This window comes from Centruroides sculpturatus, unplaced genomic scaffold (genome assembly GCF_000671375.1).
Source record: "Centruroides sculpturatus isolate CEXI.00-Female unplaced genomic scaffold, Cexi_2.0 scaffold1008, whole genome shotgun sequence".
Classification (NCBI taxonomy): Eukaryota; Metazoa; Arthropoda; class Arachnida; order Scorpiones; family Buthidae; genus Centruroides; species Centruroides sculpturatus.
The window spans coordinates 289,088-297,972 of NW_019385260.1; the positions used below are offsets into that span (position 1 = coordinate 289,088).

Sequence of the window (8,885 nt, forward strand, 5' to 3'; positions counted from 1 at the left end):
TTTGTAAACAATCACTACTTATTTTTTCTATACATGTGCTTATTTTTTTCTTACATTAAAAATTAAAATACTTTCTGAAAAAAAAATCTTGGAGTATTCGAATGAATTTCAAATGTTCGATTCGTTTAATTTAAGAGAAAAAAAATTGTTTATTTAAATTTAAAAGAAGAATTTCGAAATTAATTCTGTATTAAGTACTCTTCAGCTTTTGTCATTTTCTCTTGTTTTGATAACTAAATAAATTATTCTTATCAGTTATTCTTCTATTTTGAATAAATTCAAAGTAATATTATTCATTTTTTAATCAAATGTCAATTTTTTTCTGTATAGACTGAATTTCTTGATAGTTTAGACTTTTAACTGTGAGTGGTGATCCAAAGACTAGAATAAAAATTTAGTCATGCTTTATACATATAAAAAATTTTTTCCTATTTTTTTATTTTTTGATCTTATTTGGACTAATTTTTTTTTTTTTTTTTTACTGTTATGGATAAGAATGTAGGAAAAAATATTGTAGTTAATGTCGATATATTAGTCTTTCTCTAATATGATTGTTTTAGTTATGTATTAATTTCATTTATATATAACAATTCTGAAAATTCTGTGATTTAAACTTTGAATTCCATACATTACATTCAGCATGTAAATTTTAAAAATGTTTATGAAACTCAATAAAATAATGGTTTATTAATTCTTTAAAATTCTCAAGTCTTAACAACAATCCTTTTTTTTTGTCTCAAATCTTATTTTGGAAGAGAATATAAAAATACTTTTAAATACATTGGAAAGTAACTAATTGTATATAAATTTTAGTTTTCTGATTTGATATTAAGATTTTGTGTTATGTTAAACATGCCATAAAAATATTTTTAATTGTTAATTTTTAGCAAAGAATAAAATTTGTGGTGTTAATGATTATATCTAATGACATATAAATTTATTAACTATAATTTACATTACTTTTTAACTTTTTTGATAATAATAGATTGATATACAGTAGAGCATCGATTATCCGACTCAATTGGGGACTGGGGTTGGTCGGATAACCGAAAAGTATGAAAAAATCCATTATTAGTGTAGTATATTATTATATCCCATGTAATTAGTATATTAGTATATCGCTATTAACCTACTTCGCATTGAATTTTCCTCCATGTTAAGCCTATCAAATTTTTTTTAAAAATAATAATAGTCGCTATTGTATCGTTAAAAATTAGAAAATTAATCCTCATTTAAGTACTGGCTCCCTTTCATAGTCGATCCAGTGTTGCCAGCTAAAACACGTAAAAATAATATTAAATTAACCAAGACATGGCCAAATATTGTAGCGCCACATCACTAGCGGACATTTGAATTTGCCGACTAGAATGTAGTCGGATAATCGATGCTCTACTGTATTAGTTTTAGAACTTTAAACATTTGGATTACGAGGGCTGTTCGGAAAGTTCGCGGCCTTGCCTATGTGTGGCGCTGCGATCAATTTAATTTTTGGCAGGAATAATTCAGCCATGTTTGCTAGAGATACGATACCAATTTCCACTTGATTTGTCATAAAGTTTTTCATAAAATATCTGACGAAAAAAGGGTTGACCCCATCTCAAATCAAAGCTGACATGGATGAAGTTTTGGGAGAGTCTGCTCCTTCGTACACCACTGTGAAAAAATGGACAGCCCTTTTTAAATCTGGCAGAGAGAGTGTGGAAGATGACCCTCGCAGTGGATGGCCGTCAACTGCTGTTACTGAAGAAAATATCAACAAAGTTCACGATTTGGTATTAGCAGATCACCGTTTGAAAACGTGTGAGATAGCTGAGACAATTGGCATCTCTGTAAACCGAGTTCACCACATCCTAGTATGACGAAGGTCTCAGCAAGGTGGGTGCTGCATCTGTTGACTGCTGAGCAAAAACGTGTTTGCACTTTGATGTCAAAGGAGTGTTTGGACTTCTACCAGAAAAACCCACAGGATTTCTTGCATCAGTTTGTGACTACTGACAAAACATGGATCCATTACGGCACTCCTGAAACAAAAGAGCAGTCAAAGCAATGGAAACATCACAGTTCGCCACCACCAAAGAAGGCAAAGACAGTTCCATCAAAGGGGAAAGTGATGGCCTCGGGTTTTTGGGATGCTAAAGGCATCATCTTTATTGACTACCTAGAAAGAGGAAAGACCATTAATGCTGTCTATTACTGTAAACGTTTGGAAAAACTGAAGAAAGAAATCGAAGAAAAGAGGTCACATTTGAAGAAGAAAAAGGTTCTGTTCCACCACGATAATGCACCTGCACATTCCGGCAGAATCACTGAACAAAAGATGAACGAACTTTGCTTCCGATTAGTTCCACATCCACCGTACTCACCTGATTTGGCCCCCAGTGACTTCCACCTTTTTCCAAACCTAAAAAAAATCTTGGCTGGAAAGAGATTCCATTCAAATGACGAAGTCATCTCTGAAGTGAGCGAGTATTTTGCACACCTTAACAAATCGACCTATTGTGATGGCATAAAAAAGCTAGAACATCGCTGGAATAAGTGCATTGCTAACAAAGGAGACTACATTGAAAAATAAAAAAAGTTTTAACATTATTTTGTTTGTTGTTTTATTTGAGGCCGCAAACTTTCTGAACAGCCCTCGTATTTATTAAATTTTTGTTTTTGTTAGTGTTAATATTTATAACTTTAAACAGAAAATAAGACATTTTTAATGAATTTATTTTTATGATAATTTGTAGACATTTTAATGTGTTGATTTGTAATCTATGTAAACTTAAAACTATTTTTTTATATATATATATATTGATACTTATAAATTTTTTGATCCCAACAATATAAAAAATTGGCAGTCAAAATAAGATCTGTGTATATAATTGATATATTTAGTTAGTGATATTAGTTTATACCAGGGATCGCCAAAGTGGTCGATATTGACCTCAGGGGTCGATGCAACATCATTGGGGGGGTTGATGCGGCTAAGGGGTCACAACTTTTTTTTTTTTTGCTTATACAGAGACCACAACGTTTTTTTATTATTATTATTTTTTTTTTGCTCATACACATACACTTGTAATAAAACTTTATGGTAGGGGTCAATGTGAGGCTTTGGAAAGTGGTTGGGGTCAACGGTTAAAAAAGTTTGGCGACCCCTGGTTTATACAGATAAAGCTTGTTTCTGATTTGTAGATCTATAGTTGCGGTAGAATCATGAATATCTGAGGTACTTTGGATAACTGAAAACTCTGGCAAAATGGACTGCCATGATTGTTTGGGTTAAAAATTACAAATATAAATGATTTATATGGTGTTACTTCTGTGCCTCTTTATATATATACTTTAAATAATTTAATCCTATATAAGAACATATTTTTAATTATATATTATGCAGCTAATATGTATAATAGTTTTAAGAACTAAATGTGTATTAATATGAATAGTTTATCTCTCATTGAAGTCAAATGTGTATATAAAAGACAACAAAAACAAAACATTTTGTACTACATGTTATAGTTTTAAGCTTTTTTAAAAAATCATTTAGAGATTTTTGTTTTACATTGGTTCATTCCTTCTCTGCTGCAATATTTTGATGTCATCTCAGTATCATTTTTATTTTCCTGGCTGTTATAACAGAGGGAAAGTGGTAAAAAATGACCCCTCCAGATTTTTACAGTTTTAGACTTAGGACATCCTGAAACATTGAAATGCAAAAAATTCAATAACATCTGTATGTATGAATGTTAGTGTATGTGAGGCCCAATTTTACTCACCCTGTTTGAAGCTTAATAACTTCTGTGCTCTTTGTCGAAAATTTCTGAAATGTGTGCATGGAGGTTTGTTTATTAGGGAGGGTTGATGCTATTAAATTTTAGTGGTTAAAGGTTGAGGGATGGGGAGATAATGGGGATCATGTGTATATCTTGTACGGTTGGACTTATGATGACTTTACTCGTTATTAGCATTTACAATTTTTTATAAAACCCATCCCTACCCTCAAAATTAAGCTCTTTGCCATTTTATAATAGTTAAAAAATATAAGTTTTTTAATAAAATATGATAATACCAGATGGTACCACCAACATTTTAAATGTCGCTGGGAAAGTTGAGCAACTCGTTGCTGGATTTTCTATGGATGATTAGTCCCAGATATGTCTGGCCCTGTTTCTTACCCTGTTAGGCAATGTGGGCCTTGGGCCTTGCTGAACCCAAGATGAGTATGGGGGGAAATGGTTACAGGGTGGAAAGGCTTTCTTTAAAAAAAAAAGTTTTATGAATTATAAGAAAAATAATGTGTTCATTTACAGGATTGCCTCGAATAGTGAGGAGTCTTGGATAATTGGCATTCTGTTGTATTTTAATGCTTTAAAATATTTCTACAATAATAGCTGATTTGCCTAATTTATTTTCAGTTTATGAAACAAATGGCAAACAAGTAATGATAATTGTGAAAATATAACTTTCTTCACTAAATTTTTTTTAAAAAAATCAGTAATATTTATTATTTTTATTCTTTGCTTATAAATATATTTATCTGCACAAAATATACAGTAAATCTAGCAGTTAATCACAGCATATAAAATAGTAAAAAAGTAAGCAAAAATTTTTACATCAAATGTATATTTATAAAAAAAAAAAACTGTATAAATTTCACTATATTTTAACTTTTTATTAAAAGTTTCTTTAAATTAATAACAACCTTTTGAGAAAATATAATTGGACAAGGAATGGCTACATTATATGTGAATTTTTAAGAGCAAAGGTTTTGTATTAATGTATTAATAAACATAAAATTATATAAAATACAATTAAATGTAAACAGATTGAAAAATGAAATTGCTTTTCAATATTTAGTAGTAAATTCATGGTTTTTTTTATGTATAAACAATAGGACAGTACGAGATATTAATACAACCAGATTTTTCATAATTTTACTTTATTGGCTGTTATGTATAACAGAGGGAAAGCATGATGATTGATCAAACATGACCCCTTCCAATATTTTTATATTTTTGGACTCAAAATATTGAGAAATGCAAAAACATTGGGGAGTTTACTTGTTAAATCTCACAACTCAACAAATGTAGGAATTATCATATAGGATATTTGTTTAAAAGAGCATAGTAAAATTAATCACTTTGAATTGTTTAATTATGCATTTTGGGTCTAAAACCTCTCTTCAGCTGTTGATAATTCTTTAAAAAGCTGGTCCCGAGTAAAGTCACAAGGAAAATGTATTTTTAGATTAATATTCACACAAAAAGCATATACAGTGGGTGATCGGTTAACGAACAATTCGGATAGCGAACAAAGTCTTTGAAATGGATTACGTTCGTTAACTGATCACCCACTGTACAAGCTAACTGAGAGACCAACCTACAACCTCTCAATTATCCAGCATATCTTCTAGTGAGAATGTCAATGCCCTTCCTTTACGTGAAAATGTTAGTCATGTTGCATATCCTGTTTTCCTGGGTTTCATTTATGTATACATTACTACACTTTAGCACACCATATTATTTTGCTCACCTGCCTCCAAAAAGAATCAGTATTGAAGGATAACTGTCACATCATTCACTATACACTCTCAGTGATCCGATAATCTTGCTAATCCGACTCCCTTCTATGTAAGGAATGGCCTGATTAGTGAGAATCTACTGTATTCTAAAAATATTTATATTACTTAAACCAGTGATTCTAAATCTTTTCTGTTGTCTACATCTGTTTAATTTTTAAAAACATTCTCACAACCTTTAAATAAAAAAATTAATGAAGTTTTCTTAAGATAAAATCATCCCACTTTCTCACATTAGTTTATCTTCAGATGCAGTNTCTTGAATGAAGAACACCAAGAAACTCGGCGAGATATGTTTTCTTCTGAAAAAGAGGATTAATGCCGATACCTTATATTAAAGATCCTTTGAAGAAGTGGGAGGATGTCAGAACAACGGTCTTAGAATGGCATCCAAACCAGGTTAAGGCTTGGGGATTTCTGCAATTGCAATGCTATTAATTACTTACGAAAAATCCTGAAGAAGAGAGAAAAGCAATCAACATTAGACAGATTCTTTAACCCTTTCAAACAGAAAAAAAAACACGACTAATAAAATCGCAAGACTATGTATGTATGTATTTTTATTATCATCAATACATATAAATAAAGGTAGTAAGAAAGTATATACTTTTTTTATTTTTGGGGGTCTCCAGAACCAATTAATCAAATTCCCATAGAAACCTATGGTAAATCGATAATCGGTTAACGAACAATTCGGATAGCGAACAAAGTCTTGGAATGGATTATGTTCGTTAACTGATCACTCACTGTATAATATTATATGCTGAATTCTAAATATATATGAAATTTAAAAAAAAAAAAAATTAAAACCAAGATGAATTTATCTGGGAGGGAGTCATAGTTATAAAGTTTATATATCAAAATGTGATCTAAAAATAAAAAATATGAATTAACGTGTTATGTCTTTTTTTAATCACCACAACTCGTAGTGGTCAAACTGTCATGAAAGCCACGATACAAATTTTGCTTCATGGCCCTTTTTTCTCTCAATGAGCGATTTTTGTCTTTGAACCTAACATATCCAAAAGAAAACTACGGACGACTTTAAGTAAATTTGTTTAGGTTTATTGCATGAATAGTTACAAAAGTGCTTGTACGTGGGTGCTTCAAAAAGTTCAAGGAAAAAGTTTGTAACTAAAAATTGTTTGGCAGGATTTTGATTTCAATGCACCTGAACATTCTTGTACTAACGTGTTATAACATGTTCAAACATGAACCCTTAAATGCAGGTAAGAAGACAGCGCCGCCAGTTGAAAGTCAGGCATCATTCAAGCAACATGGAATCCAACAAAATCGAGACCAGAACAAACATAAAGTTCATGGTGAAACTTGGTTGGAAGAGTAAGCAAATCATTGATGCTTTGGAACAAGTTTATGGTGATAATGCCCCAAAGAAGTCAACAACCTACAAATGGATAAGTCACTTCAGAAGTGGAAAAACCAAGGTTCAAGATGAGCCCGCAGTGGCAGTCCAACAACATCAGTTTGTGAGGAAAACATTGATGCTGTTCGTGACTTGATAAAAAAGGATAGACGAATAACCACTGAATTGGTAGCAGATACACTCAGTATCTCTGTGGGTTCTGCACATAAAATTCTTGTGGAGAGTTTTGGACTAAGCAAGCTTTCTGCTAGATGGGTCCCAAGGCTGTTGTGCCCAGATTAGCAGCAAACAAGGACAGATCTTTCAATGAAAATTTTGAACAAGTGGGATGGAGACTCTGAAGCTTTTCTGCAAAGAATTGTGACAGGGGATGAAACATGGCTCTACCAGTATGATCCTGAGGACAAAATTCAATCAAAGCAGTGGCTGCCTGGAGTGGAAATAGACCAATCAAAGCAAAATCTGAACGTTCAAGAGGAAAGGTCATAGTCACTGTCTTCTGGGATACAGAGGAGATTTTGCTAGTTGACTTCCTTGAGAACAAGAAGACAATTACATGAAGGCATTTTGAGAAAACTGTCCAAAAGAATCTCGGAAAAATGCCCTGGAAAGCTGCATAAACGCATCCTCTTCCATCGTGACAATGCACCCGCTCACAGTGCTCGGCAAACAAGAGCTGTGCTGCGTGAATTTCGATGGAAATCATCCAACATCCTCCTTACAGCCCTGATTTAGCCCCATCCGTGTTTTTGTTTCCAAAGTTGAAAAAATCATTGAAAGGTACCAATTTTTCGTCAGTTGAAGAAGTAAAGAGAGCTGCTCTGACATGGTTCTGATCACAAGACCCTCAGTTCTACTCAGACAGACTTAAAGACTGGTATCAACGTTTGCAGAAGTGTATTGACCTTAACGGAGCATATGTTGAAAAATAAACATCATAACTGAAATAGTTTTTTCATACTATCGTTTTTCCACAAACTTTTTGAAGCCCCTCGTAGTTCATTTCCATATTTGTAAATTATTGTAAGAAAATTTGTTATCAAATAACTTTATTATAGTACAGTAATGTACTTATTTTTTTAATACTGTATGTCTCAGTAGAGAACATTCAGAAATTTTGGAGCAGTGGTGTTTACATCTTGTCATCTAGGCCTCCTAGTATATTTCTAGAAAGAAGTAAAAGTAGTTTGACTAATAGATATACTGTATTTACTGATTGATGATATAAAAATGGAAACCAACATGCAAGTGGAGATAAGTAATATAAAACATTTGACACTTTTTCTAGCAATTTCTTTAATCAAACTAATGTTTTCGGCTATATTTAATGGCTTTCCTCAAGTTTGAAAATCTGAGGAAGGGCCATTAAATATAGCCAAAAACATTAGTTCGATTAAAGAAATTGCTAGACAAAGTGTTGAAGTTTTTATATTACTTATTTACAGAAGTTCTAGCTTTCCATGCATAGAATTGCAAGTGTAGTAAAATTAAAATGTGATAATGAATTTTAATGTTTCCAAGTGTGTTATAAGTTATATAGAGCTCCTAAGACATGAAGATATTTGAATACCATGAACAACCACCTGGGTGATCTTATTACTTCAGATAAGGGAGCATAATATATCAATCTTGTTACTCTCTTAAGCAGACACAACTGTATAAGTTTTTATTAATTAACCTAAACAAATTTACTTAAAGTCATTTATCCAGTAATCTATTAAGTAGACTCAACTATATAATCATTACTGAGTAAATAATATTTTTATTAATTATGTAATGAAAAGTAAAAAGTTAAATCTTGTTATTATATTGAGTAAAACTGGAAATATTTATAACCAATAAAATTACATTTTATAGTTCAGTCAACTAGTCAATGTTGCAGCAAACTGGTCAGAGGCAATGCCAAACAAAATTCATTTGATCATCATAGGTTCA

General features: G+C 31.7%; 1 pseudogene; it reads left to right on the top strand.

Moving 5' to 3' along the window:
* Positions 1 to 1,303: 1,303 nt before the first annotated feature.
* On the top strand, positions 1,304 to 6,911 carry LOC111636830 (annotated as a pseudogene).
* Positions 6,912 to 8,885: the final 1,974 nt, after the last annotated feature.